This window comes from Artibeus jamaicensis, unplaced genomic scaffold, assembly GCF_021234435.1.
Source record: "Artibeus jamaicensis isolate MK-2021 breed Jamaican fruit bat unplaced genomic scaffold, CSHL_Jam_final scaffold_916, whole genome shotgun sequence".
NCBI lineage: Eukaryota > Metazoa > Chordata > Mammalia > Chiroptera > Phyllostomidae > Artibeus > Artibeus jamaicensis.
The window spans coordinates 6,628,871-6,655,791 of NW_026522059.1; the positions used below are offsets into that span (position 1 = coordinate 6,628,871).

At 47.6% G+C, this 26,921-nt stretch overlaps 1 protein-coding gene across 4 annotated transcripts in view; it reads left to right on the forward strand.

Moving 5' to 3' along the window:
• Positions 1-26,921, forward strand: part of ASAP1 (ArfGAP with SH3 domain, ankyrin repeat and PH domain 1) — a 269,663-nt gene that overhangs the window by 129,937 nt on the left and 112,805 nt on the right. The gene's annotated exons all lie outside the window — the stretch shown is intronic.

Below are 26,921 nucleotides of genomic sequence, written 5' to 3' on the forward strand. Positions count from 1 at the left end.
TTTGAACAAGTGTTGGGGGTGAGAATAATGAGCTTTGTGACCAGAGCAGGCAAGATCAATGGGCTTCATCTGCGTGCCACCTGCACCCGCACGGGACAGCGAGGGCAGCCCTGGCTCCTCCCTCCCCCGCTGCCCTGGGGGCCTGGCGTGGAGGAGAGCCAGCAGGCGCGACCCTGCCTGGGCAGGCGCCTCTCAGCTTCAGGGTTTTGGATTGCTTTTTATGTTTTTCTCCTTCAAAAAGAAAAATGTAGGATGTAGGCTTTCTTCATATTACTTTTAGAGCAGTGAGTGATGATTACAACACTAAAATGAATCTTTTAAAAATATATGTAAGGTATAGATTGATTTGTTGGTGAGTAAGTGGTAGGACTATGTTCTCCACTAGGTCATGCCTTCTGTTGAGTTTACTTTGTGAACTTGCCCTTTGCAGCATCACAAGAAACACAGCCAGGCACCAGCACTGAGCGAATCAGGGAAAGTCTCCCACTTTCCTCTCGTACGCAAGGGTCCCGCAAAGCGGCGATCCTACCCCAACCACCACCAGTTACTCTCCAAAAGAGAGGTATCAGTCTGTCTCCCTTCTGGGTTTTTTCACGTTTGGCACATTTAGAACTTCACAGTGATGACTTTTTTCTTTCTGGTCCTAGAATTTCATATTGTGCTTATTACAAAACAAGCAAAGCCAGATACACTCTCATGGTGGGTAACAATATTCCACAGTAAAGAAAGAAAGGACAAAAAGCGCCGCTCAGGGATGAGCAATTGCAAAGTACATTTTCATCCGACAGCCTTTGAAACGAGGAAAAAACTGCTCATGTCCCTTTTTTCTTTGTGCAGATCTCTCTTGCTCACTTCCCGTGTTTTGCCCTCCCGTCACTGGTTTTGTATAAGGCAGTGAGATCAGAGGTGTACCGAGGAGCTGCGGCCTAGGGAACTGATTTTAGAGCTTTGGGCCTGGGTGGCTTCCTCCCCTTCCAGCCCTGTACCGTGTATGACTTCGGTTGTATGGTTTTAAATAAGTGGGACTGCTCTCACTGTAGTTCTGTCTACGTTGCTCTGGTACTGTGTGGACTGCAGGGGTGTCAGACTCAGTTTCACCGGGGTCCGCATCAGCCTCGTGGTTGCCTTCGAAGGGCTGAATGTCACTTTAGGACGGTATTAATGACTACTCGTTGACTAGGGGCAAGGAGCTCAGTCCTGCTTCCAGGTAGGAACGAGGTTCCGGGCCAGATAACACGAGGTGGAGGCTGGACTGGGCCCGAGGGCCTTGTGTTTGCCACCTGTGGTGTAGAGGGTTTGTGATATCAATTCTGAAAATCTCTGCAATGGTGGAAAACAAAGAGATTTATTACAGCAGGTACACGGGACGCTCTAATTTAGTTGGATTTTCTCAATGTTGGAGACTGAAGGAAAAACGAACAGTCCCGGAAAACAAATAGAAACGTAATGTTTGAATTTGCAGGCGGCTTTAACAAGTCAATTTATGTCTCTAAGTCTGTTTCTTCACTGTAAAACAAACCCAGCATCATTACTTCATAGGAACACTATTTAGGGATTGAGAATATTCGTATAAAGTGCTTGGCTCCTAAAACTCAGGGTTGGGTAAGAAGAGGGGGGTGAGTTGAAAAAAATCGTGTTGAATATGAATCACTGTCTAGAATCAACTCTTAAGTTTTTGTAACATGGACCATTCTGTGACCAAAGGTCTGAATCTGTGCTTTGGGAGGAAATGTTTTTGTTTTTGTTGTTCTTGTGAAATAAATCAAGTAGTTGGAAAGAGGCCTTCCCAAAACATTGAGGCACATGCTTTCCTCGAACCAACCAAAACAAGCCATGGACAACAAAATAAAGAATAAGAGAAAGCTAGATCTCTAATAATTAAGGATCAACCTATTGGTTAAAAATTTAGTAATTGTTGTATCCCTCTTCCTGTATAAAGACATGCAGCTTTTATTCCCTCAGGGATTTTATGCATTATAAAAATAACACAGTGGGAGAAAGTGAATTCCAAACCAAGCGGCACACAAGTGTTGTGAACAGGAGACAGGGGGAGGGAAACGTGAACTTGGTGATCAAGGAGTGGCAACAACCAAGTGAAAATCGACGGTGTCACTGGGGACTGTTACCTAATGATAGGAAATCCCAATAGCAAAAGCAAGTTTAGCTCAGCGGGTGATGAATCTAATAGTTTATAGTTTGTTTAGTTCCGCTTTAAAACCCTTATGTATTTTAACCATGTTTCTAAAGGAAGCAAAAAGGGACTAAGAGATACAGAGATGGGAGGCGGGAGGGGACGGAAGCCAGATTTCAAAGTTAGCTGAGTAGCCCCAGCATCTGAGCTGAGCCTGTGGAAGTCGGAGAGGCGCTGCTGAATGTGGCTTCCTTCTCTCTTTCTCCTTGAGGTGGTAAGTATTCTTTTTGCCGAAACTATACACGGTGGATTTCCTGGGAAAGAAACACAAATTCCTTGGAGTTACCTGGCATACAAGCCATGCACTGTTTTCATAGCATATCACTATAATTTGTGTTTTATTTTTTTCAAAAAGAAGAGCCAATTAAAGCTGAAGATTCAGGTGGTCAGCTGTCCCTTCAGCAGGACAGGTGCGTAAGGGTCCCTTTCCATCTGCAGCTAGGGCACTCGTCAGTGGATGGCTCCTTAATCCACCCCATTCCCAATTGGAAGAATGGGCATTTGGGGACGGAGGAGGAACAAATCACAGCCCGCTGTGCTCACAGGGCATGAACAGACCAGCAGCTGACTGTGCTGATCACTGACGGTGCCCTGGGGACCAAAAGGAGTTTTTGCTTAAGGACAATGTGACCCTCAAACTGCTCCCAACCAGCACAGGCGCCTGGGGAAGAGACAGTGATTTGTTTGGCCAGGCAGGTTCTTGAGCACTTTTTGGTGTTGGGGCCTCCTAGGACACTGGTGAAGGATTTCTTGGGCAATAGTTCTAGGAAGGATTCCGTTTCAAATAAGGGAGGTTAATTCGAGTCACTGGAGGGAATTTGACTAGACCTGGAAAATGGCACCGAGGGGTAGAGAGACACACTGGCAAAAATCTGTAACTCTTGTTTAAGCACTGGGGTTTTTTTTTCCTTCCTGAGGTACTTCTGTGTTTTGGAGAGGGTATGTTTTTTTTATTTTGCTTCTTTAAATTCAGCTGTCAGGACCAAGTTGCTTTCTCCAAAAAAAAAAAAACAGGACGAAGATCTGGCGTAGTTGAATTGATTTTTATGTCCTTATATACATGTTTGAGTTGATAGATTATTTTTTCATGAAAAACTTTGAATGTGTAAGAAACTTATCTGTACAAATACTTACCCAGTGAACCTTTTTAATGAAGTTATTTCTTTATACTTTTACATACAAAGAAAGCCCTGTCTGTATTAGAGATCAGAAAGATAGGACTGAAAAACATTAAACTCAGGCAAAGTTCAAGGGACTTGGAAATATTCTTTCTAGTCAAATTACAGATCACAGTGCATCATGGGTTGTGAAATGATTTAGTGTGATTCTTACCAAAAAAAAGAAAAGTTTCATCTTACTGCGTGGGAAGCCCAGGTCCAAAAAGGGGGGGACTTAGACTAGGTCTTTTGTCTTAGATGTTTGATAACTCCTTAAACTTGGAAGTACTGCCTCACATTATTGTGATTCTGGGATGCTTACAACACACACTTGGCCTGTTTATCTAATCCAGAGAAACCAAATAATGCAAGAATTAAAAATAACTCTGCTGCACTGTGAATGCAGGGACCTCATTTTGTAACCAGCAGCCCCTCCCTTTATGACCTTTCAACTTTCCCAAGAGAGTGACTCAGCCAATGGTGGCCTGCCTGGGTGGAAGCCTGTCTTGAGTTAGGAAACAGATAGCCCTGTTACACGTGGGGGCGAGAGCCAGTCACACATGCTTATCCAAGCCTACCTTTTCTATAGGAAGTTGAGATGATGACCCTATATCCAGGCGAAACTTGGAGAGGGACCCTTGCAGGAGGCCTGTACAGCTGGCCCTTTAAAAACATGGGGGTGAGGGCATCTAACTCCCACAGAGTTGAACTCTGCAGTCAGCACTGGGCAGACAGTGGGCAGAGGCTAGGATTTCCCAGCCTCTGAGCCGACCCTTGGACAATGCAGGGGAACCGTGAAGGTCAGGCGAGCTGAGGTCGGCTGGAAAAAATCTGTGTGTGCGCCCACACCCACGCAGCCAAACCAGCGTTGATCGAGGGTCAGCACCAACCTGAGCTGCGGCTTCGTGTGTTGGCACAAGTTGCACAGTCTCGCTTCTTTCCTGCTGTTGACCTTCCAGGCATATGTAAACAGTCATTTGAACTGTCACTACCTGTATTCCCAGGACATCCTGTTAACAATTTTTTTGTCCGCTTCCTTGCAGCTGGAGGCCCACTCAGGGTCGCACAATGGCTGTGTATTTGGAAACCGTATCGCCAAAGTCTGCATTGGCGTTCTGTCTCTGGCTGTGTGGGTAGTTCTGAAAAACCTCAGATTTTACTTTCAAATTCATCCACAGCTGAACCAAACTCTGCCTTTTTTTCCCTAAGTCTGAAGAATGCATCCCAGACAAAAGGCCAATTTCAGTTGACCTTAATTCTCCCTCAGTGGCATTCCTTTAGTTCCGTGTGTTTGAAATGCAAGGCCTGTTCTGGTTTCAAGCACACTTTTCATAGAAGTCTGAAACAGAAATGTATTATTGGACTGATAATGCCTCGTGGAAGCCAATAATGGTTTTATGCACAAGCCACAGTAGTTTTTCCGTTAATGGTTTAAGTGCCTTTGACGGTTCCTTCTCCGCCTCCCCTCGTCCTCCCTCAGGTTTCTTGAATGATGCTAAGCAACCTGACTGCTCTTGTCCTGCACAAGGGTTGAGCTAATCTTGGCAAAATTGTCGGGGGAAAGATTTTAACAAACAGTAGTGAAATTTTGTGGGGAATGCAAATGATTCTCCTGAACCAAATACCTTTTTTTTTTTTCATGTAGTCTACCATGTAACAATCATGATTTTTTTAATAGTTGGAGAGTAAAGATCACCCACCACCCCCGCACCCTAACTTAGCTCTTTTTAGTCATTCCTATTCAGTCTATTCTACTTGCACACATTATTTTAAAGTTGCCATTTTGAAGTTTGCTTTTTCACTTTAGAAAATAGCACAAATATTGCTGTCCAGGTTTGTCATTTTTGCTTTTTAAGGGCTCCATGATATCATCCTATAGATATTCCTTAGTGTACTGAACCATCTCTGTGGTACTGGGTCTCCAAAGGTTGCCTGCATTTTGGCCGAGATTACCAATACGATAACCCACTTGAGTCACAGGCTGTTTTTTCTCCCTTGTTGAGTGCTCTCCTTGGGATCCAAACCTACACTTTCCCCACGAAGTTGAGATGATCTTCATGTCTAGGTGAAACGTGGAGGAGGTACTTTGGTAGGTGGCAGGTGGTGAGATTCTTGGCACAGAGGAATGGAGCGCCATCTTTGGGGACTTGTGCTGCTACCTGGCTTTGTCAGTGTCGAGTAGCTCCCCCCGCCACAGCGGAAAGAGACTGCATTCCAGCGGTCTAGCCAACTCGGGGCTGGTGGCTTACCAGGTCTCTCACAACCTCTCCAGACACCTTATGAGGAGGTTTCCCCAAGGAGAAAACCTGTCAGTCACAGCTGAGCTCACTGCTGTCGGGAAGGAAATGTAGCTGACCCGATGGTCCCCTTGGAGTGTGTTTTTTTTTAACCACTCCCCTGGCCCAGCAGGTGTTCTAGTCCACCAACCTTCTCCCTGCCCGTGCTCACCCCTCCTTCTCAGATGTCTTTTCTTTCCTTCGACGGGTGAAGAGCGCGTGCTCCTCAAAGGCAGGTGACACACCCCCTTCTTTGGGCCTTGCCCCTGGTCTCCCCCAGCATGGCTTCTGGAGCTTGTCATGCGGTAGTTGTCACCTCGGGAGCTCATGATGCCTCCCTCTTGCTGCACCTGCACTGTCACCCTGAGGCGTGTTGCTGGAAGGAAAGGAGCCACCTTTTTTCACGTCTGTCCTCACAGGCAGGGACGGGCAACATTGCTTAGCACATACTAAGCAGTTAATAAATTCCTGAACGGAAAGAAGTATTCGTGTGCATGAATAGCCAAGTAACAATTCAAGAATACAGTTAGAGGGTCAAAAACAGCAGGTGGTTGAGATAACCAGTGCTTCCCAGTGTTGGAAAGGGAGAGCCCGTGGAGGCTGGTGTTACCAAACGTGGTCCCAGGCCCGTTCTCCAAGCTCATTGGTGCCTCCTGAGGCTGCACATACAGAGGTGAGTCCCAGCGCCCCAGGCCAGCCGGCCGGGACAGCACTGCCTTTGCTGATGGAGGAACGGGGAGGACTGGACCATCCTGAGAAACACCTCTACCTGGACGGGGCACTGGTGGTCCCAGCATTGTGATCAGCCTCTTCCCACCGGTTGAATGAGACGAGGCCTCAGCAGTTTCTCTCACAGTTTCAGGCGTGATGGCTCAGTGCTTCTCTCTGACTGGCATTCCTCATGTGCTTTGCCTTGAGCTGAAGCTCGGCCGCAGAGCTCTCAACTCTCCCTGTCCTTTCTCCCCAAAGGAGGTGGCCCTTGAGAAATGACATGTTTGTCTCCATTTACCTCCACATCATGTCACATTCCTGTCATGGAGTCTTCTGCCTCCTGCACTTGTTCTGGTGGTATTTTTCTTCTCATCGGTTTTGACCGGGGCTGGAATTTCACAGTCGTCACTGTCTGCAGCACGGAGGTGGGCAGCGAGCAGAGTGTTCCTAGGACCCACAGGACCGCCAGTTCTTACCCGTGTGACTGTAAACGAGCTGTTTGGCTTCTCTGAACCTCAGTTTCCTTACAGTGGATGAAATAATGAATAATGCCTACTTTGTGAGTTTGTTAACTGTCTGCGTGTGCCTGACTCAAAGAAGGCACAAGTTGATCAACTCAAAGAGTTGATCATTATTGTGGAAAGCAGACATGGCTTGGTGAATAAGCCTTAGGCTTTGGAGCGAGACATTGCTGGATGTGGTTCTCTGATCTTGCTGTTTACCAGCTCTGTGGTCTACAGAGGTAATCCTGCTTGTGGGGTTGTCTGAGACCTAAATAACAGTGATAAATAGTAACGGAGAGTGCCATTTTAGTTAAGCTCTCTAATGAGCAGAGGCTCACTGAAGCTTCCTGACGTGGGGATGGCGGTGTGGTCAGTCCAGACCCCCTCGTGCATGCTCAGCAGCATCTTTTTTTGTGTATTTCTGTCTTTCCTTCTCCTCACACTCTTGCCTGGCCTGGACCTGCCTCCGCTTTGCGTATCATCCCTCCACTCCCTAGGCAGAGTTCATGTGTCTTCATTAAGGCCTATATACCTGGCCCATCATCGCCTTTCCTCTGTCACTTTTTCTTCTCTCCTTTCTAGTTTGAATTGCTGAGAAGGTCTGATCTGATTGGCCCGGCTCCTCTTTCTTTTCTCCAACCACAGCACAGGTTGCTAGGAGCCCCCTCGGTGAATCTCCCTTACCTAGGCCACTAGCAGTAGCTAGAGGAAAAGTGTGGTTGGTCCCTTGCTACAAAACCCAGCTCTCTCTTATGTGATCTTTGAGTGGGGGTGTTGTGTGATCCACACACATAATCACTTTCTGCCAGATAAAGCATATCAGTAAACACATTAAGTATTTAGAAGGATCCTTTTCTGTTCCCATGTTACACAAAAGCAGAAATACTCTTGAGGGTTAAGGGTAACTTTTGGTTCCAGAAACTAGTACTTCTCTCTTGATACAAGGCAGGCCTCTGGTGGAATGTAACAAACTCTAGTACAATGAGTCAAGACTTCCACTGGTTTGCATTTTTCATTAGCGTGTCATGCAAGGAAATCCTGGCTTTGGGGTCATGGAACAGGCCTCTCTGTTTATCCTTCTGCAGAAGGAAAAAATTTGAAGTATTTCATAATTCATCTGAAGATAAACTTGTATTTGAGGTCTGTCCTCCCAAAGTTTTTTGGGGGAATTTTCAATGGAGCCTATTTTATAAATATTTTCACATTTTTGTGATAGCCTTTATCCCAACATGGATCATGGAAAGTGAGGGGTTCTTACAGTCTAAATATTAGTTAAAGACATTTGAGAAACTAGAAATTCCAGCTGACATCCAGAGACTACTTTTCTTCACACTTACTGAAGAATTATTTTTCATCCAAGTACTTACTGAAGAGAATAGTGAGTAAACATTCTGTAACCTATTCAAAACCCCACGTGTACCTTTCTTTTTTTTTAAGTAGCACTGGGAACACGAAGACCATCTATGAAATATACTTTTTTCCTCACACTCTGATTGTTAGCTAATGAGAAAAGTATGTGTAATTTGTATTGCCTGTGTCTAGCGATTACTTTTATTTCTGGAGCATACAGTCCCATTTTTGAACTAATTACAAAGTTCATTTGTGTTTCTTCCCCTTTTATACCTGTCAGCCACACTTACATATTTGTTCTGCAAGTGTCTGTTGTGTGCGTCCAGTGTGTAAGGCCTGTGGCAGTGCCTGGGGGTTGGCTATGGGCAGTCATGGAAGCAAGAGCAAAAGCAGAGAGGGAGAAAGGGAGGTCCCTTGACTCTACCCCTGTGCCCTCTGGAATGCCCCCACCCCCACCCCCCTTGGCCTCCTCTCCACAGACCATTGGCGTGAACTCCGGAGGTTTGGTCGTGTGTCCAAGGTTCTTACTCTGTGTCAACTGTGTGGTTGTTTCAGGTACTTCCACTTGTTACCAGCATCTAATTTGGACAGACCAGAGTGGGTAATAGACATCCTGTGTGTGAGGTCTTCCCGGAAGTCTTCCCTCAAAATCCGAGACGCCCTGGTCTCCCCCAGGCCTCCCCCACCCGTCCGTTCCCCACCCCCATCCCAGTGTTTCTCAAGTATCCCGTCACTGTGCACCTCTCTTCCTCTTCCTTCTCAAACTTATCGCCTGGAACAAGGGTTGGGTTTGATGGGGTGACGAGGTCATCATATTAGTGGGGAGTGGCATGAGGGCAGGAATACCCTTGAAAATTATTTAGGGAGATCCCGTGTTCGTAGGCAACGCTGTCCTGTGTTTTTCTTATAGTTCATTGTGTGTTCGTTTGAGCACCAGGTGACGCGGTCGGCTTACATTTATTTAGGAGGACATGGTAGACATGCAAGTACTTCCCGCCTCCCGGCCCCTTTCCGCCCAGTATAAGACACCAAAGCGTGTGAAGTCCTGGGAGGCACCACAGCGTGAGCGAGTCGGAGAGAGAGCATGATGAGGCAATGGCGGTTCATTCGCTTTGATTTAAGAACAGCATTTTTCCTCTATGCTCGTTTTGCCTGGAAAGGTCGTATAGTCATAGCCAACCCCCAGAAGGCACTCGCTGGATCCGAGCCCCGCTCTCCGGTCTTGGGGCCCCCATCTGTGCCTTCGACGCTGGCTGCAGACGGAGAGCGGAGCTGGCCCACAGCGGAGGCCTGCGTCCAGGGCCGTTTAACTGGAGTCTCACAAAAGAGGTCTGGCAAGGGTTTAAAGGGAAGTCTAAGCACTTAAACATCCACTTTGGGGTTTTCTTTCCATAGCCCTACCTTATGAGAAATCACTTCAGTTATTAGCTGAAATGAAAGGGAACAAATTTAAAAGGAGTGGAAAATAGGAGAATGTTTGAAGCTTGTTGGGAACAAATAAAGACTTTGGGGAAAATCCCACTGGAGAGTTCTCTGCTATTTGGTAATCCCAAGGCGTGGAGGGAGAGAACTCCAGCCTGTCTTAGTGCGTGAGTCATCACTTTATGTCTCTGAATTACGGGCAGGTTGTTATTTCTTAAATTAACTCGGGTCATGAATCTCGTGAACCATACTCTGTGGGGAGATTTTTTCCCTTTCTTTTTACCCCCAGCCTTAAAAACATTTTTAAAAATGGTGTAAGTAAATGGACACATGTCCTTCTGAAATTTATTTTTGAAATCCACGGTGCAACTAGGGAACATGCTCCCACAACACTCACCGCAAAACTGAAACAAATGGAAGAGACAGGAGAATTGAGGCAAGGACGCTTGGACCTTCTTTGTGTTTTTAAGGAAGAAATGAACAAGTCAGTGAGCAGTCACCCATTACGTCTCTCACGAGAATCCAGAAGCATTGCAGTGGAATGTAACTGAGAGAGAGAGCACCACCATCGCAGGGAGCTCCGTTCTCCCATCACCTGCTGTTTCCCAGGCACTCGCTGCATCCCCGGTCCTCCCATGGGCTCTGGGAAGTAGTGGGGTGAACGCCCTGCATCGGAGAGGGACTGGGGGACCTGTGGGCACTCACAAAGTCGTTCCGAGGCAGAGTCCAAAATCGGACCCAGGTCACCCGGGCTCAGTGTCCGTCTCGTTTCCACAGCGCCCACACAAAACTGTGGGACGGCCCTAAAGAGCACCCTCAGGTGCTAAAATATGTCCGCGGGACTTGCGTGGGGGTGGGAGACGGCTGCACAGCTGGAGTGACCATATACTTTACCCAACACGGGGCGAGAGTGAGGGCCGCTCCACGATTCATTCTGCCAGGCAGTGGTGTAAGCAGCGATGGACCCCGGCAAACGGTCTGAGCCGTGAGCTTCAGAAAGCAGGTGGAGGGAGGGTGGGCAGACTGCCTGGACGTCTCCTGTCAGGCAGCCGTTGCTCAGAGCTCGGGTAGGATCCGCAGGAAACGGCATGTCCCTGGGGACCGACCGGTCCCGTGGCAGCTGGAGATCCTAACAGGCACATCCCCCATGGGCCCCGCTCCTTGTTGTCACTGAGAAAAGGGAGTTCGGCTCGACCAGCATTTTTAATTTACATTTCCCAAGTTTGAAATGTTTAGAAAGCTAATTTATATATTTACTCAAGATACTAAGCTGACCGTATTTTTTTTACAGAAGCTCATGCAAGTGGGGAGTCACCCATTTGCTCCCCCGATAGAAATTATAACGGGTACTCCGGAACTCTGGGGTGCAAGTCTGGGCTCCCCAGAGTGTGTGATGTAGAGAACTCGAGCTGAGCTGCTAGGGTAGAGGTGGGACGTGTGCTTCGGAGGCCACGTAAGTTGGGGAACACTGTGTGAAACAGTTCATTTTTCAAGACAGGCAGCTCACGGGCTTTAAAGACGTTCACACTCCATGCATCTTTCCAGGGGGAAGTAGTGCAGGGCATTTCTCAGACTTACCGACCGTCGGTCCCTTTTTCTCACAGCATTAGTTAGGCCAGTTGGCGCAGATTTGGGGCGACGCGGATCTAAGTGAGCAGTTCTCAGATTTAAGGGTGCTCTGCATACGGGAAGGCCCTCACACCTGTCCTTGAGCACACGTCTGTCTGTCAGATGAGAACGCTCGTGGATGAAATATTCATTGGGAAGTATCGGATAGTGCTCCTCAGGCCAAGTCCTCCAGAGTCACGCCGTGTGAAACGTGAGCGGACTGGGTGTGGGGCTCACTGTGGTGTGACCAGGACCGGGTTGGAACACGCGTGTGTCTGTAGGGGGTCTTGTCACAGGATGGTGCGGGGGCTCTTTGTTCACTACTGGGGAGTGGGGTCACGGGGGGGGGTCTGGGGCCCCCCGAGAGCACAGTGTCACTCGGCACTGTGCTAAGCGGCACCACAGCAGCTAGAACGTGTACAGAGGGGGTCTTTCCCTGGACGGCCGACGTCACAGTCACCGCCCTGGGCTTGGCCCGTGTGCCGAGTGCCCATGAACGTGTTACTTCACTGGAGCATCAGCATGGACATTGGGAAACGATTCACTTCGTTTTTCTAAAATTTCCAGTTGTGAGCCGAGATCCTCCCTTAGAGTGCTCTGGCTCTATTATTTTTTTTAATTGGTATTTGAAGTGAAAACCACTTCTTAAGCCATTAATATTCCTTTAATTTTCCTCCCAGCAGTATGTTAGAGAACCATTCAAAGGAAATTTATCCCCCGCTTCACAATATAACTCAATGCACAAGATGTAATTTAATAAAAGGCTTTATATGTTTTTATTGAGATGTTGAATTTCCCTTTTCCTGCCTTCAAGCTGTATTTCTTTCTTTAATATTTAAAAAAATGCACCCCATGCGTCACTGCTGGGCGAAGGCTTTTTGCCGTGGCAGACTGACCCCAGATGTCGTGTCACAGGGAAGCCTTCACATCAAAATGTTTCATATCTGGCTGCTTCATAAATGTGATTGAAGTACGGTCAGGAGTCATCCCTGTGGCTCTTGACTGTGACCCTTTATTCCCAGGGGATGTGTGTCAGATGCATGAATTTGAAGAGTGGAGACTGAAGTTGTTAGAGTACCGTGTAGCTCCGTCTCACCTCCAGCCACCCTGGTGTACAACAGTCTGGGTGTTGGGGGGGGGGGGTGATCATTTACAAAGGGACTCGTCCGATAGAACAGCAATGAAACTTGACACCTATTTGAGGAAAGCATTTCTGAAATGCTGATGTGCATCTTTAAGGAAATAAGACTTCATTTCAAAGGTTTATAGAACACTTAATTCAGAGGTTTTTGACTCGTAGGAAACCTCAGCTCCTGTAAAGGAGAATGTTTACCTTTACAACAGACAGCGCCCAGTGGGGCATACCGTTCGTTTGTGCCTCAGAGCCAGCTCCCTCCTGTTCTCCTAGGACCTCAGGCAATAGGTCCTAGGCCTGTGAGTGTTCCCATGCTAATGAGACAGACATTCCGTCTGAATTGGCCGTCTCTAGGGAGCTGTGTTTGAAAGGGCGCATGTTAAGGACCAGCCATTATGTGTGTGTGAGTTAGAAACTGGGGTGGGGGGGCATGAGACGGGGATTGGGGGGGAGGTTAGAGTGGAGGATGGTGGTCCACATTTAACCAGTGTACCTTTAAGACGCCTACACTTCGAGTTAACCACTATCCTTTGGTGTACTCAAACTTCATTTGCAAGAGGATTAGTTAGGTCTTTGTGACATGTCTGGCGTGTGACAGCTTTTTAGAAGTCAGAAACCGAAGACCGGTTTGTCAGTGTTGTGACTTAGGGGCATATGAACTATTAATACATTAAAAGTTACCCTTAGCACCGCTAATACTTTGTCATCATGTTTGGAAACATCTGCAACTTGAAATTAATTTCAAAGAAACTAGATTTTTTGACAACCATGATGAAAAGGCAATCTTAAAAATAAATACTTTTATTTATGAAAGTAAAAAAAAAAGCAAAACTGGGCATTCCATTAACTCTCCATGATGGGAATGTCTAGGAGACAGCTGCCCCACCAGAGTGACAGAAGGCTGGGCAGCCGTGGGAGGGGTCACAGCGGGGGTCACAGTGGGGGGGCGTGGACATGCCCATTGCATGATGCAAAACACCCAGTAGTTACACAGAAGTCATGTCCATGGAAAAGGATGGGAGGTCGAGATAGAAAACATTGGTGAGTCATGAGTTATGGGTGCAGTTTAAAATTTTTATTTTTAATTTGCTTAGGATTATGTTAACCAAAACCGAAATTACCTGAAGGTTTTTTGTTTTTGTTTTTGTTTTTTTTGCCAGTAAAGCAGATGTTCTACACATCTTCTTGTAGGAGACCCCTGATTGGGGAGAAATGCCTATTTTTATTTGCTTTTATCAATGACACACCTTTAAGGTCACGGAACACCTGTGAACAGAATGATTTTTTTACATGGTAAATTTTGATTTGGGAGACATGAGTTGTGAGAAAATATTTCTTACCCACGTGGGCTTAGGAAGAAGTCACCTGGTCTCTATGAGCCTTCATGTCCTTGGAGAGGAAAGACTGTAACATTTGGGCAGTTGGGCAAATCAGATGCAAAATAGTAAAAGTAAGAAGAAAACACGTGTCGTTTTATTTGTGGGATGGCATTAACGTCACATGGCGCCATCCCACAGCCGCGAGGAGGATGGTTGCAGACGGGGTGCCGCTGCTGCAGAAAAACCCACGGCGTTCATGTCAGCATCCCTCCAAGCCCTGGACCACAGTGCCTTCATCTCTGTGCACAGGTGGCAGAGGGCCCCTGGGCTGCATTCCTTCTTCTGAAACTACGTTTCCCACAGTGCCGTTCACAGTCGAAGGAAGTAAACCCTAGTGTTTATTAATAGCAGTGGCTTTGTGTGTCTCATTTGTAAAACCTTTTTGAGCATGCATTTCATGTGCATATATATCCATGCACACATATATATATTCTTCTGTACTAACACTGTGTAAGTATAAAACATAAAAATGACACAGAGTAGCTCAAATACTCTTATTCCCACACGACCGTGGACTGGTGTGCACATTCTGGGGAGATGACCGGTCTGGAGAGTGGAAGGTTTTACAGCTACACATCCCTTTCCTTTTCCTTCCACAGGATTACCGCCAGTGATGCAGAATGATTCTTGCTAACTCCATACCTCTTGGGAACTGTACCTGCCCCTGCAAACTCTAGTTAGATGTTTGTAGAGAGTTGCCTCTCCTGCAAGCACCATTCTGAACTCTTCCTTTACATGGTTACTTCACTTAATCCACGTAACGCTGAACCGGGTTACCGAGGCACAGCTGGGTTAAGGAACTGGGCCTTGTTATGTTGTTAGTAGCAGAACTCCCAATCCCGTGCTCTAAGCCACCATTTAAAATCCCAGCATCTAATCAGCAATTACATGATTCTCCATTTTAGATAAATTGATGCGATTAAGCCAAAATGACTAAGCGCCATCAGTACTGTGTTTTGAATCATGGGGCCAAGACCCAGACATACAGGTTTGGCAGGGCATTCTAGAACCTCAGAGCTGGTAGAAACTAAAAGGCTGACTCTGGCTCCGTGATTCCTAATCTGTTCACAAGCAAAAACTGTTCTGGTAGAAAAGAGGAGCAAATTCCTCACACATGCTAAAGATCATGAAAAGATGTGACTCAGGAATCTCCTTGCTGGTCTAGGTTTTAATTCTCTTAAGGAACTCTCATTATGATATAACACAGAAATGGTGTTTTCATGACTTTTTTTTTTGATCTTTAAATATCTCGTTGTACCTATAATTATTATTTTCCTAAGAATGGAACTGAAATTGCTTCATGATGAAAAAGCCGTGGTACTTGTGGGTGGGTGAGCCCCGCCGACTGTTAGAACTACAACAGAAATTAGAGGTTCGCAAGGTAATTGCTGTGATTACAGTTTTCTCTCCGGCCCCAGACAGGAGCTCTGGGAACACAGTATTCTACTAATTTTTAAATGTACAGTTCACAAGGCAACAAGGAAATCACTGAGAATATGTACTATTTCTTCCTCGTTTTTTTAATGAAAGGTAACATCTTGTTGTCTCTCTAGCAACGGCTGGGAAAAAAGCAGACATTGATTGTATTACTTGACACTCTTAAAAGGCTATAAACATTTTAATACTAAATCCTTATGATACTGTATAAGGGAATTATTTTAAAAGATAAAAATGCCCTGCTCATAACAGTCCTAGCTAGCAACTACTTTTCAGCATCCCTGTGTATCTCTCTAAACTTGACATTTCTGGGTAATCTGCATCTTTATCATATATGTACTTTTACATTCTAAAGGTATTTTATAGTACTTGCACATACCACATGAAAGACCTTTCTTAACTTCCAGTTCTTACCCTTCCTAAAATTGCATACGTAATTTTTAGAGGCCATAGCTAAGCCCTCCTACTATTTGTCTCCTGTTTGACTTCGCCAGTTCTATTAGCACATTTAGGTTTCTTTTTATACTGTAACACCTGGTACTGTGTTTTAGAGTGTCTCGTTTTTTGTTTCTTATTGAAGGAGGGGGGTATTTTTGATAGTTACCAGGAGTAAATGAAGGACTAGTTTTGTGACTTGGATACAGTTTTTCCTTTCTGTGGATCATTACTGTTTCTTGAAAACTTCTCCATTCCTTGTTTTTCTTTTCCTACTTTAACAGCTTTAGAAAGGATGAAAAGATACCTCAGACTTGTTTTAGTTGGAATTTAAAAATGTTCAGTGTGATTGAAATTATTTGCATATTACCATTATTATTATTTACTATTTTCAATTTACTATTTTTTGCTATTTTCATAATTACATGATTAGTACATGTCATTTACTATTTACTATCTTCAATTTTCATGTTAATTTCTTTTACCTGTATTCTTCTGGCTGTCTATCCCAGCCAAACAAGAATTCCACATACTAATTTTATATTACAAATGCCATTGCTGTTGTAATTTGTTTATGTTACCCTCTTAGATCTTTTATCTTGGTTTTGTTCAAAATTTATTGAAGTCATTTATCTTTTTCCTGATAGTATCTGTTGTTGACATTAGAAAATCATTAGTTCTCTTTAACAGATATACATAGTATATATTTTGAGGATTAACTGTTAGATTTTTTAAAAACACAGTTTTCTGTGTCGATGTCTCGACATTATTCTGTAGGGACAAAAAAAGTATTCTGAGTTTAATTAATCATTTAAATTGCCTTAGTTGAGAATTGCTGGGTTATATCCCCATCTCTTTATATTCTGATGTATGGTAAGTACCCAGAAGGATGGTACAGTTAGCCTATAATGTGTTTTCTCATTTGTCCCAGCCTCTTTTTCCCCAGTGTACTTGGCCAGCATTTCTCAAAATCAGTTTGCTACAAATCACAGTATAGGAAATGCCACTTTAACTCATTTCATTGTTTTTAAATCGTAAATCAGTCTTTTCAACGATCATGTTTTTCATGAGACACAATTCCTCGTTTTTAGTCATCTTCATGCAAATGGGTAACTGGGGTTTTTTCTTGGTCTCCTCTGTCGAGTGAGGTCTGTCTGTCTTAATAAAAGGCATTACTTAATGATGGCCAGATCAGCGGTCAGCCGCTCTGATGTTTACTTTGGAGACACACGAGAGGTCTCGGCTCAGCCGGGACAGAGACGTCACTGGTGGGTGATGACTTGTTTTCTCTTCTGGCCTCCCTCCTCAGAAGGTGGGGCGCTGACAGCCAAGTGCAGGGCAGACTTGGGCATGACAAGGAGCGGGAGGAAATGCGTGTTGTAAGTGCAGAGGCCCTCAGATGCGGCAGGAGCTAGACATTTTGGGGTGAAAAGCCTGCTTTAGCCACTCACCAGTGTGTTGGCCCTGGACACTGGCTCTGTCTCAGTTTCTTCATCAAAGAAAAGGCAACTCTTCGTGCCTGTCGTCTGTGCTTGATAGAGTCTCTGAGTACAAACTTCAAGGTGAACTTTTCAAAACACGTCTTGGAGGACCGAGCAGGTACAGAATGGGTACAGAAACGGCTGGAATTAGACTCCGAGGCCAGTGCTGAGGTTTCCCCTCTTTGCATAGAGACCCGAAATGTAAGGTCCTTCCCTGGGGCCTTTCACTGTGGATGCCGACTGCGCTGCTTTCAAAACACGACAGTGTCTTCCCCTGAGAACAGAATCTCCCTGCTGAGTTAGTTGAATTAGTGCACGTAGTGTCTCTAAGACATGAAGAGCTTTTGATTTTTTACAAGATCAGAGCCAGGAGAGACTGCAGATTGGTCCAGTTTTTCAAATTTACCGATCAGGAATCTGGGGACCCAAGTGGTCTGAGAGGCAGAGTCGGGTGGAGATGCCCTTGACCCCAATTGTGCTTGAGGTTCTGTCTGTGCACAGTGACCATCAAGGTGTCCCGGCCACAGTGCAACCCTGGGGAGGGCTCGGGAAGCTGGCTCTGTGAGCGGCGAAAGGAAGTGGATACTTGTGTAGTATTGTAGATTAATGGCTGCCATTGGTTGGAGGTAGAAGTGTCAGAAAAAAGTCAGTCTGGTGAGCAGTGGCGTAGCAGTGGGGGGTGGAGAGAGAGACTTCTGCAGCGGGAAGGGGAAGGTTTTGCTGAAGACGTGATAAAACCCAGTCGTGAAGGTTGAGCCCAAGTCTTGTAAGACTATTAAGGAGATGGTGAAAAAGAGGCAAAACATAGAAATATTTTTGAGAAAAGCGAATTCTAGCTATTGAAATTAGCATTTCCGGAGCAGCAGAACTCGGAAGGGGCCTAGGCGTGTTGGGCACCGCTCACTAGCAGGTAAAGGGAAAGGTCGGGGGACGTGAGTGGGCGTCCGCGGAAGGTGGTCTGAGAGCAGCGGGGCGAGGTGGGGACAGGCTTCATCTGCCGTGGTCTGGATTCTGGACAGACGGGAGGGCTGCTCTGGCACTGGCCTGGAGGGCGACCACGGACAGCTCGGCAGGGCAGCTGACAGAGGGGGCCTGGCCGAGCTTCTCAGTGCCATCTACTGAGGTGCTGAACGGGTGTGGAGGGGACAGGCGTCTTTTAGCAGGAAGCCTGAAGTTCGGGGTGTGGTCCTGGAGGAGGAAGTCGATTGAGCCACAACAGAAGTACTTAAAGGGAAGTTCTGTTTTCGAAATACCCAGCTTACTGGCTCTTCCCTTTCCAGCCTTGTTCTTGCCATTGCCAACACATCAGTCGTTATTTCGAAGGTCAGGACTAATCACCTGGTTCTTCTGAAACCCCACTGGCTCTGTCCTCAACCTACCACTGCCTTCGGAATAAAACCCAGACTCCGCCCGTGGCCTCTCCTTCCAGTGTGACCGTGGCCTCTCTGTCCAGCGTGACCGTGGCCTCTCCATCCAGCGTGACCCGGCTCCAGTGCCTCTCTGGTTCTCCCACGTGGCTGCTTGCTTCAGGCACCTGGTCCCCTCGAGGCTTCAGGCACCATGCACATCTCTCCTTAGAAGTGCTGGTGTATACTTGTTTGATTTTTTTTCTCCCCACCTTGAAGAAGGAAAGTGCCTCGTCTTTGCCAGGTATCTCCTCATCCAGCGTGGACCTTGGCATCCGAGTGCCAGAGATGGTTATGGATGGCCAGGCCCTGTCTGGGGGCGCTCCTCTCCACCCGCCTCCCATTTCTCAGCAAGGACTAGACACTTGAGAGCCCTTTCTGTGGGCTAGAGCTGGGTCAGAAATACCAGGTAGAGAAGCTAAGCCCCACCCCTTTTTTAAAAATTAAAAACCCTTATCCTTCCTCAAGGACATTTTTTCATTGCTTCTCTTTTTGAGAGAGGAGAATGGGGAGAGAAACATCAATGTCAGAAAAGGGGGAATCTAGAGGTAGGGACAGGCTTCATCTGCAAAAAGGCTTCATCAATGCAAAAGAGAAGCATCCATCAGTTGCCTCCCATATGCGGCTGGACCAGGGATCAAACCCGCAACCTTCTGGTTACAGGACGATGCTCTAACCAACTGGGCCACATTGGCCAGGGCTTAGCTCTCTCCTTAAGATTAGCTCCTGTTTCCTTTGCTGACCCCCAAGGATAAGCCAGCCAATTTTTTTAAGGACTTTTCTACCAGTCACCCTCAGGAGTGTTTTTCAATAAGTCGCTGACATTTTAAAGTGTTCCCAGAAACTTTTGCAAGCCCGTGCATCCCCGAGTGTTACTGAGATTAGTTATTAATGTTAACCCTGTTTTCTGCGTGCGGGTGCACATGCCAGCAATCAGTTTCCGTGCACACGATGCCCAGTGTCCAGTCTGTGGTTCTCAGTGGGGAAGTCTGTGATGCTGGCCTTCCCAGGGTGCACCGGGACCAAGCTAAGCTTCCTGGTGGTTTTGACCGACACCCACCAGCCCAAGCAGAGGAGTTAGCCGAGGGACCAGTGCGAGGTGGTAGGTGGGCAGCCCCAGCGACTTCTCCCCACTTTGCTTTTTGTCCCCCCACCCCCTCCTTAAAGAGCTCCTCTGGATTCTCAAGCAAAGTGCTCCTTCACAGAGGACCCCTGCATTGAGGGGGTAGAGGACTCCGAAGGGGTTGGGTTGCCTGGCTCCTGAGTCCTGAGCTGCTTTGGTTTCCTTGGAGGCGCCCCTTCCTCTGGCCCCCACTGTGTCTGGTCGGAAGGCTGGAGAGCATGAGGCTTCTGAAGGCAGGCCTTTGGGTCAGGGAGGCTCCGGTTGAACCTTCACTCCGTCTCTGACTGGCTGTAACCTCTTTGTAAAATGCAGGTAACAGGACCTGCTTGGGGTTACTGTGAACAGTAAGATAGATTCTACATAGAAGCCACATCCATGCCATTTTTATCCTCAACATCAAAAGCGGGAGAAGGGAGGCGAGAGCCAGTCCGTGTAAAAGTCCGAGGACAGTGAGGGAAAGGAAGAGAAGAAGGAACCTCTTGTCTGTGCCGGGTGCTGTGAGAGGAAGGCGTGAGGATCGGAGGGAGTGACTGCGTTGACCGTGGTCACACGGAGCCAAGCAGCAAGTGGTTGATGCCAGGTCTCTGGGCCTCAGTGTCCATGCTCTCAGCTCTGGCAGCACACGTCTCCAGGTGGCACCTGGCTCCCCGACCAGGCTCTGCTTCTTCCAAGTCAGGGGTTGGGGCGGGTAAACACCTGTGAACGAGTGCTGGTGGATGCAGAACATTGGTGCCCTCGTAGACCCGTGGTCTCCCGGTGGTGACTGGTGCCAGTGGGCGTGGGGCCAGCGAGGGTTCCAGCCTTCCACGTGCAGAGCACGAGCGTCACAGAGGAAAGCAAGGCTCAGCCCCTAGAGACAGGTGGGGTCTCATCACAGAACCCGTGGAAGCTTCTTTGTGCAGGCAGGCTTCACTCAGGGCTCGTGAGCGCTCCACTTCCTCTGTTCCCAGTGCAAGAGGCAGCGGTTTAGCAGAAAGAGTATTGAATATGAAAGCGGCCTCCGCCTTCTCTCTCAGGGCAGTGACTTCCTCTCTGGGCCTGCCCCTGCCCCTGGAAGGGGGCACCGTACAGGGTAGACAGGCCCTGCACCCCAGGCCACGTGCTCCGCCTGCGTTTCCCGTGGACCTCTCTCTGGAAGGCTTCCTCTGCAGCTGCAGGGTGGCTCACTGAGGGCAGCGTGCTTCATCCCGGCCCTCGGCCCTCATCACTGATGCCTCGTAGATGCAGCTGACTTTGGAAAGGCAGGGTGAGCCTTGGAGATGAGGAAACATTTCTGCACGAGTCGCCCAAGTCAGAAATACGCATTCATGTTGCCGTGTTGATCTTAGTTAGGATGGCGCTTCCTTCAAGCGATAGGAACGAACACTGGGTTTTTAAAGTGAATAGCGTGTGAGCAGTGAACTGCAGCATTTTCTACTCATCTTGTTTTTGACACCTTTAATTCTAGACACTTCACTTAGAGGCAGGTTCATTGGACTGGTGGTGTTGACTGCGCCCCTGCTCTGGGCTCAGCGGGGTTCCTGCCCCCGAGATGAGGGCACCCCCCACGGGTAGGTCCTGCAGACACACGAGAGTGGGCTCTCGTGAGTTCCTCGTTTCTGCAGCACCTTTTCTGTGGCTCAGCGATAGGTTGGTGCTATTTTCTTGCCTGGATGGACTCGGAGGGACTCGGATGGACTCGGTCCTTAGAATGTTCAGGCTCTATTTCTGAAGGTGGTCCATGGAATGGTGGCTGCAGACCTGAACTGTGAAGTGACTTCTCAAGTGGGGCCCAACCTTAGTTAGTAGTTTAGCATCTCCAGGCCTTTGCTGTAGTGGGTTAAATTTTCCTCCAAGCAGCCATCAGACATAGATAGAGCAGAGCACTGGAAGTGTTTCTGAATGAAATCGTTGTGGACACAGGAGAACCCGACTCTGAAAGACCCTTCGTATAGACTAAAATAGCACAGGTAAAGGGCTTAAAACCCGTATCCGTAGATGGCAGTCAACTTTCCATTTTTTGGCTGCATTATGCAAATTCAAGTTTTTTTGGGTTGATCATTTTCCCTTGTGTGGCAGCCTCATTCAATTCATATTAATCTTGAAACTAACAAATGATAGCATCTCTGCTTCCCTTCCTCTAAGCTGCTGCTGCCTGTCTGCAGGTTGTCCGTGCTGGTACTCTGTGGCTGAACCTCACCGTGACACCGGTGTTGGGTATCTGTCACACGGGACGACTCTCAGCGCCCCACGCCTACTTCCGCTTCACGAATTAGTAGGGGCTCTGCTTCCAGCATTTGAGCTGAAAGCTGAAGAAAGAGAGAGAAGGCTCAGGCCAGGCCCCTTTAGATCTGAGGGAGAGTTCTGAGAAAAGCATTTCAGCAGAGAGGTCAGCCACTGCAGAGGCTCCGAGGTGGGAACGAGCTGGGTGGGTTCAGAAGAGCTGTGGGCGCAGAGTAGACATGAGTAGTGAAGAGTGTGGGAACCAACGTCAGGGCAGCGGGGCCAGGTCACAGGGGGCCTTGCAGGCCACCGCGAGGACCTGGGCTTTACTCTCAGGACAATGGATTCATTCATTCTTTCTCCGTTTGTGTGTGTGTGCATTTTCCTTTCATTCAATTCAGTGAATTCTTACAGAGCATCTTCTGTGCAAAGAAAGAAACCTCAGTATTATCTTTTGAGAACTGTTAGCTGATTGAACAGGGGAAGAGACACGGGTATCGGGACACCTAAAAGACAAAGTAAAGGGTGGGTTGGTCTGGGAAGTGTGGGTAAAGCCCCAGGCCAGCGCGGATTGATACTTCATGAATAACTTCCTTCATTGCTGTTATCAAAAGCAGTGCCAGGCTTCCTGTTTACTATTCTAGTGAAGGTTTTGTTGTTGTTTTGCTCTGGCAGGTGGAAGTGGGAGCCGTGCAGCTGGAGAAGGGGAGGTAGATGCAGTATTTGGTTTGCATACTTAGACCAGTTCCTGGCAGAGTAGTGTTCTGTGTACACCAGGCACCGTTACTAATGTGATTAAGCAAGCGAATGATACAAAACCCCACGTTTGATGATCCTCAGAGCAAATACTCCCTTGCATGGTTAGTCTGACCCTTCCTGTTTTTGAGGAAATAGTCCTATTTCATCATTCTCACTTCTGGCACCTTACTCACAGTGTGCTTTGTTATCACATTGGATTACTTTCTGGGTTTATTTCTCAGTTACGTGATAATTATACACACACACATTACCATGTGTGGGGCCTTACAGTGGATAAATAATTTATGGATTTGGCTGTGAGGCGGCATGAGAACTTGTATCAGTTTCAGCCTCAGAGAATGCGAATCAGGCGTCCAGCCTCTCCAAACGCAAGGCAGTGTGCTGCTCAACAAGCTGAAGGCTGAGGCAGTCGGCGTCTGCACCAGTAGGAGGCCCGAGTACTCTGCCCTTTGCTTTCCTTGTGAAAAGAATGACACATAGGTGAGCATTTGCTTCACGGTGATTATGGGGCAAGTGCATCTATTCAAGTGCAATTTCAAAATTGCCTCTCTGAGTGCAACTATAAAGTAATAAAATAGAAACACTTCCTTTTCTTCCAAGTGAGTGCCAATTCTTTTCATTGAAGAAATCGCTTTGCTAGCAGGAGTGCTTGTTACAGAGACGTTTTGCTGTGACTGCTCCAAGCACTGCAAGAGTTTCTCTCTTAGAAGCGCCTTCAGAGGTGAGGGTAGAGGTGGCCAGCAGGTTATGAGTGCCTCCTCTGTGCAGGGCTGGGCGCTGGCTACCTGCAGACCCATTGGTGTATTTAACTCTCAGCGTCTCGGGAAGGCAGGTGAGAGGTCTGACCCTCAGCGTATCTCTGAGATGTTCTGTGCTGTTACTTTATTGTCACCCACTGTTTCCTTTCTCCGTAAGTGTACGCACAGGGTTTAGCTCCTAAGACTTATGCTTATTTTCAAAAATCGCATCTCGATTTTTGAGGGAGATAAGGATCACGAAAGTGAACAAGTCCGGAACAGGATCATTTTCGGGGTGCTAGTGCCTTGGGGGAAAGGGTGAGGTGGGTTAGAGAGTAGCCAGGTGGGCTGCAGGTGTGCTGCTCTAGGTGGATGGTAGAAGGCCACTGGCAGGAAGGGGCTTTGTGTCTGAGGCCTGTGCAGGGAGAAAGAGCTGGTCATGGGAAGAGCCCGGGGAAGAGAGTGCCAGGCGGAGGAGCAGCTGGTGCGAGTGCCCTGGGGTGGGAGCAAGCACGGCTGGGTTCCTGTGCGCCCCTAGGACATCGAGGCCTCAGGCGCCTGAGGAGTCATCCCCCCGTACATCTGTCTGTATCACTGCCCTGGGTCCTCTGGCTGCCGGCTCTCACATAGTGCCTCTGTCGGCACGGGGTTTCCCCAGCAGTCCCTCCCTGTCTTTTCTGCCTGTTCAGGTGCCCAGACTTGTCAGGACTGTGCATGAAGTAAAAGGCAGAAGTGCCCTCGTCCCAGCTGGAGTGCGTTTCTAGGTTAATGTCTCTGTTCTTTAGTGGTGGAGAAAATGTGACGTTCTTGTCTTGCAAAACACCATTCTGTTATTAGAGATAAGCGTATTCTCCTTGATTTATTTATTAATTCATCCTCCCTGTCTCTGTCTCTCTCTCTCTCTCTCTCTCTCACACACACACACACACACACACACACACACACACACACACACTCTATTTTGAATTGTTCAGCCATTGTAACATACCTTTAATGAGCTGAGAGATCTAAGCCACTTCTCTCTTAGCCCTTGTTGAAGTTCACGTACGCAGCATTTCGAAGACTGTCACTGCAGGTGTTGCTTGTCTGGCGGCTGAGGGGATGGCGCTTTGCTGCATATTTAGACATTTGCCGCATGTTTAGACACGCGAGGGAGTCCTGTCTGACTGAGTGACAGTGTCCCCGGGCTCTCTTACACGCGGAGCCCTTCCAAGCGCATTTTCCTTGGCTGCTTCTGCCAGTGGCCAAAAACCAGGGTGTAGAAAGAGACGTGTCGCTCAGCCTTAAGTGTGACTGGAGCTGTCAAAGGCGGATGTTTCTAATCTTTGAAAGTAAGTGTGTGAACTTGACACCCTATTAGTTTATAGATGAGTTGGTAAAAATGCAACATAAATTCTGAGACTGTTCCCAGGAAAAAAAAAGGAGGGTAGCAGATAGCTCATAAAACGTCTCATGAAATGTCACGGCCGAGCTCTTCCACAGCCCTTTGTCATTGGCAGTCAGTAGCTCTTAACGGCGTGTGGACACTGGTGCCCATTCATCAAGTCCCCTTAGACCCATCCTGGTGTGACCGTCCCTCCCCGGAGCTGAACTGACAGGCTCTTCTCTTCCAGAAGTAGATCTTCTCCTTTCCCAAAACTAATTAAGGGACTGTTCAGGGGAGACGTGGGCGTGCCTTCTAGATAAAGGACGTGGTTGGAACGCAGAGGTGGGGTCTCTTTCTCTTACTTGGTGGGTGACACTTGGCTACCTTACTGCTCCTTCTCGAAGGCCCAGGGCTTTTCAGCAGGAAACTGTGCCCCCCCCCCCGCAACAATGTATCTATAAAAAAGAAGTGATGACCTTAGAGTTATTTTTAAATGTTTTGCCACAAAAGCAGGCCACCAAAGGATGGGTTTGACCTCTCAAATCTGTGCTCATTCACACATTTGCATTTCTTTCTTTCCCTCCCACACCCCTGGCAACCTCAGGGTCTCGTAATTTTTTAGCCCGAATTTGTCTACGGGACTCTCTTTTGTCCCAATCATCGCAGGTGCCAGCGCCACACAGGGCCGGGTTGTGGTCAGGAGCTCCGTTCAGTTGTCGGGTCACAGCCCTGCCACACCGGGAAGGTCACACTTTCGAAGCCAGTTTCCTCATCTCAGCAAATGAACTGGGTCGTAGTTCTTGTTTCAGAGGGTGTGAGAATTGAGAAAACCTAGGTAAATCCTGGCACCCTTGATGGTTAACAATAAGCATTTGTTAAAATGTTGTTGTCATTCCTCTTTTTTCCTGAAGTACCAATCTCGGATCTTTGAAATAACTTCAGCTTGGTCTCTTCCCTGAAACCGTCTCGTGAACTACGGTTTGCTTCAATGTGACACGCGGGATCTCTACTGTGCTGTGACATGATTTGATCAGCAGTTACATAGTTAGGGATTCATAGCCATCTCTAGGGTGTCTTCTGTTCATGGTTAGTGATCCTGGTTATCCATTTATGGTAGCTCTTTATGTGTGTGTACATAAACAAGATGAGTGAATTTAAATAAAAATAAAAATTAAATAGAGGTACAGGTAGGACGCAGATGTGACGTAATGTGGAAACAGTGTTAGACTTACAGTTTGAAAACAGGTTTCTATGCCAGCACCCTGTTAGATTTGGCATTTGGTGATTAGTGTGAAGTGTGGCCTGAGCGCTTTTCTGGGTCTGTGACTTTGGGTGAGGTAGTAAATCGTTACCTTCGTCCTTCCCTCCGTACAAATATTTACTGAAGTCATCCCACCCTGTTTCCTTATCTGAAAACACAGGGGTTTTGTGAAGATGCAGTGTAAAGAGAAAAGACAAGGAAAGGGTATATTTTTATCTGCTTCGTATGTCTTCTGTACCAAGCCTGTGCCTGGTGTGGTACGTGCTCACTCAGCAAACTTTAGTCGGGGTTACAAATGATAGAATCCCAGCTTCAGCTGGCTTAGCACCATGCACCCGTGGCTGTTGTCTCATGTACTCAGTCTGAAGGAAGGTTAGCGGTGACATATGCCTTGAGGACAGCTGGAGGCAAGGACGCAGATGCCACCAGGACCCTGTCCACACCTTGCCTCTGGTAATGTCATTCTGCCTAGTCCGGTTCTCTCACACATCTGGAAAAGTGACCACTGCTGGGCCGCGGGCCCGTCTGGCCAGATGGACGCTGCATGTTGTGACGTCTCTCCCTAAGCCCAGAAGTCCTAGGAAGGAGCTTGAGCCCAGTGTGGGTCATGTGCCCACCTGGCCAACCACTGGTGTCCAGAGAACAGGAGACAGAAGGGGTGCAGCACCTGATTGAGCCACGTGTTTACAGTGGCAGTAAAGACCATTTTGCAGGAGAAGGGGGGACCCGATGCCGTATCATTCACCCCTTTCAACTCCGTGTGCGACCATCAGGGAGAGGAGTACTTAACCTCAGGGGGCTTCGGTCTTCTCCTCTGAAGCTTCGAAGTTGAGATGATGTAATGGTCATGTGTGCACGTTTACTGTTTTTAAGTTTGACATACACAGGCTTGTTGTTACTGTTGCTGTTACGGCTCGTGCCTCCCTAACCCTGACGCGGCGTCCAGGGGTTTCCAGCGTGTGCATCTCTGGCAGGCAGAGAG